The sequence below is a fragment of the Aquarana catesbeiana genome, linkage group LG05, assembly GCF_042186555.1.
Source record: "Aquarana catesbeiana isolate 2022-GZ linkage group LG05, ASM4218655v1, whole genome shotgun sequence".
NCBI lineage: Eukaryota > Metazoa > Chordata > Amphibia > Anura > Ranidae > Aquarana > Aquarana catesbeiana.
The window spans coordinates 387840625-387844428 of record NC_133328.1 but is presented as its reverse complement, the minus strand read 5'-3'; the positions used below and the strand labels follow the sequence as shown (position 1 = coordinate 387844428).

The 3804-nt window shown below is 41.5% G+C and overlaps 1 long non-coding RNA gene across 1 annotated transcript; it reads left to right on the top strand.

Annotated features, from left to right (window-relative positions):
* Positions 1 to 463: 463 nt before the first annotated feature.
* Positions 464 to 3192, top strand: LOC141145909 (uncharacterized). Its single transcript, XR_012244697.1, has 2 exons — positions 464 to 1997; positions 2142 to 3192. It is a non-coding gene; the product is annotated as an uncharacterized lncRNA (long non-coding RNA).
* The last annotated feature ends 612 nt before the right edge of the window (positions 3193 to 3804 follow it).

Below are 3804 nucleotides of genomic sequence, written 5' to 3'. Positions count from 1 at the left end.
TTCCTTCATGTCGGCGCTTTCTCTCGTTCGGTCTCGGCACATCTGGATTCCGGAGCCTCTGGCAATTTTATGGATTGGCAAACTGCATCTTCCATGAGACTTACCCTTGTGCCCCTTTCAACGCCATTGGTGGTCTTGGCGATTGATGGCACTGTTCTCCCAGGGGGTCCTATCCTCTTCCAGACCCTCCCTGTTAAGATATCGGTACGGACACTCCACCAGGAGTGGATATCCTTCCTTGTCTTACCTAAGGCTTCATCTCCTATCATATTAGGTCTTCCTTGGTTACGGTTCCATTCTCCACACATTGACTGGACTGCTGGATGGATCCTGGCTTGGGGTTCCTCCTGTTCCTCTTCCTGCCTACTCAAGGTTACTCCAAAAGAGAAACTTCCTGTTGCCACCATCCCAGTATCTTCTGCTCTTCCCGATCCATATAGCGATTTCTGGAATATCTCCTGCAATAGTCGGGCTGAGGCACTCTCTGGGTCATGTGGCACTCTGGATGAGGAGCCCACCTGTGAACTTGAGCCGATGATTCACTCCAGTTTGCATGGTCATTTACCTTTGCCTGTTCCTGGACCCCCTTGGACGCACACCCAGGCTGACTCGTGTACCAGTTCCACAGTCACTACACCCTGTGATGCAATTCTGGTGGTCGCTGCACTTGGCAATGCTGTTCAGTCGGCCTCTGCACCAGTTCAGCCTATGCCCAGTGAAGCTATCCAGCTTGACTTCTGTGACACATCACTTTCTAACCAACCTGGTCTCAGGGATCCACTGACTTCTGCCCAGTCTGATGATCCTGTGCTGGATGTCCAGCTCATCTTTAAGGGTCTGGGGGACCCTGCTCAGACTCCTGATGGTGTTCTTATGTCTTTACCCATTCCTAAGAAGCCTTTAGCCCTCAATAAGTCCTCTCGCCCTCTCCCTACCTCGGTTTTGGTCTCTGAGGATAATCTTAAGTATGAGGTTAGTCAAGTTCTCGATTCCTGGCGCCGTAGAGGCATTCTTCAGTACCTCGTACATTGGGAAGGGTTTGGTCCTGAGGAGAGGTCTTGGATCACTGCATCTGAGATCTTTTCGCCTCGTCTGTTGAGGAGGTTTCATCTGGAGTTTCCCTTTAAGCCAGGGCCGAGACAGGGGAGGGGAGGCCTCATAAGAGGGGGGGTACTGTCATGGTTATGCAATAGAGTTTTGTCTGTCAGCTTACCTGTCTCCTTGTGTTCATCTCTAAAGACCAGCTGACTCTCACCTGACTGGTTTTATAACCTCTCCTATAAGCATGGCCCCACCCCAGGCCCTATCAGGGAACCCTATATTAACCTGTGCACTGCAAGCCAGCAGTGCTGATCAACCATTGTGTGAGCTTTCGTGTGTATTTGCTGTGTTTCCTGCGTCTGATTCAAGTTACCGACTTTGGCCTGTTCTCGACTATTCCTGTTTGCTCGTGACCCTGACCTTTGGTGTGTCCCTGACTATCAGAGGCGGCTCTAGACTTTGTGAGGCCTTAGGCAAAACTTAGACATGAGGCCCCCCTCACTCCCATAATGGGAAAAAAAATTCAGGGGATGAAAATGAACTGTATTAGGAGGGTACAGTATAGGGGAGTGGACAGTACAGGGGGTAGGTGAGTGGGCATAATAGAGATATATTTTCCTCAAGCAGAGCTGCACAGGGAAGCTGCTCTCACAGATCCTACCTATTCTGGTAGGCTGTCACAAAGAGAGAAATAAAAGAGGGATGGGTGGAGAAGGAAGGAAAGAAATGGGTGGAGATGGAAGGAAAGAAACAAAGATGGAACGAAAGAAAGAAAGAAAGAAAGAAAGAAAGAAAGAAAGATAGATAGATAGATAGATAGATAGATAGATAGATAGATAGATAGATAGATAGATAGATAGATAGCAGGAAAGAAAGATAGATAGATAGAAGGAAAGAAGGAAAGATGGAAGGAAAGAGAAAGAAAGAAAGATGGAAGGAAAGAGAAAGAAAGAAAGGTGGAAAGAAAGATAGAAAGAAAGAAAGATAGAAAGAAAGAAAGAAAGAAAGAAAGAAAGAAAGAAAGAAAGAAAGAGAAAGAAAGAAAGATGGAAGGAAAGAGAAAGAAAGAAAGAAAGAAAGAAAGAAAGAAAGAAAGAAAGAAAGAAAGAAAGAAAGAAAGATAGATAGATAGATAGATAGATAGATAGATAGATAGATAGATAGCAGGAAAGAAAGATAGATAGATAGAAGGAAAGAAGGAAAGAAAGAAAGAAAGAAAGAAAGAAAGAAAGAAAGAAAGAAAGATAGATAGATAGATAGATAGATAGATAGATAGATAGATAGATAGATAGATAGATAGAAAAGAAAGAAAGAGAAGGGGGTGGAGACGGAAGGGAAGGAAGAGCATCCCCTACATCAGTGTACTCACTGGGAGGCAGGAGGGACTGGATGGATGGATGGATGGAGGGAATGGATGGATGGATGGATCAGACTCCCCTTGTCCTTTTCTCTTTCCTGGGCTTCAGCTTGAATCTTCCCGCCCCCCCACACATCACCTTCTCTGAGACAGAAGAGAACACTGCCGAGGAGAGTGGGCGGGGCAGACAGAGGAGGATTAGGAGGGTACAGTATAGGGGAGTGGACAGTACAGGGGGTAGGTGAGTGGGCATAATAAAGCAGGGAAGCTGCTCTCACAGATCCTACCTATTCTGGTAGGCTGTCACAAAGAGAGAAATAAAAGGGGGATGGGTGGAGAAGGAAGGAAGGAAGGAAGGAAGGAAGGAAGGAAGGAAGGAAGGAAGGAAGGAAGGAAGGAAGGAAGGAGAAAAAAAAGAGAAAGAAAGAGAAAAAAAGATGGAAGGAAAGAAAGAAAGAAAGAGAAAAAAAGATGGAAGGAAAGAAAGAAAGAGAAAGAGAAAAAAAGATGGAAGGAAAGAAAGAAAGAGAAAGAGAAAAAAAGATGGAAGGAAAGAAAGATGGAAGGAAAGAGAAAGAAAGAAATATGGAAAGAAAGAAAGAACGATGGAAAGAAAGAAAGAAAGAAAGAAAGAAAGAAAGAAAGAAAGAAAGAAAGATAGATAGATAGATAGATAGATAGATAGATAGATAGATAGAAGGAAAGAAAGATAGATAGATAGATAGATAGAAAGAAAGAAAGAAAGAAAGAAAGAAAGAAAGAAAGAAAGAAAGAAAGAAAGATGGAAGGAAAGAGAAAGAAAGAAAGATGGAAGGAAAGAGAAAGAAAGAAAGATGGAAAGAAAGAAAGAAAGAAAGAAAGAAAGAAAGAAAGAAAGAAAGAAAGAAAGAAAGAAAGAAAGAAAGAAAGAAAGAAAAGAAAGAAAGAAAGAAAGAAAGATGGAAGGAAAGAAAGAAAGAAAGAAAGAAAGAAAGAAAGAAAGAAAGAAAGAAAGAAAGAAAGAAAGAAAGAAAGAAAGAAAGAAAGAAGAAAGAAAGAAAGATGGAAGGAAAGAGAAAGAAAGAAAGATGGAAAGAAAGATGGAAAGAAAGAAAGATAGATAGATAGATAGATAGAAAGAAAGAAAGAAAGAAAGAAAGAAAGAAAGAAAGAAAGATAGAAAGAAAGAAAGAAAGATGGAAGGAAAGAAAGAAAGAAAGAAAGAAAGAAAGAAAGAAAGAAAGAAAGATAGATAGATAGATAGATAGATAGATAGATAGATAGATAGATAGATAGATAGATAGATAGATAGATAGATAGATAGAAGGAAAGAAAGATAGATAGATAGATAGATAGATAGATAGATAGATAGATAGATAGAAAGAAAGAAAGAAAGAAAGAAAGAAAGAAAGAAAGAAAGAAAGAAA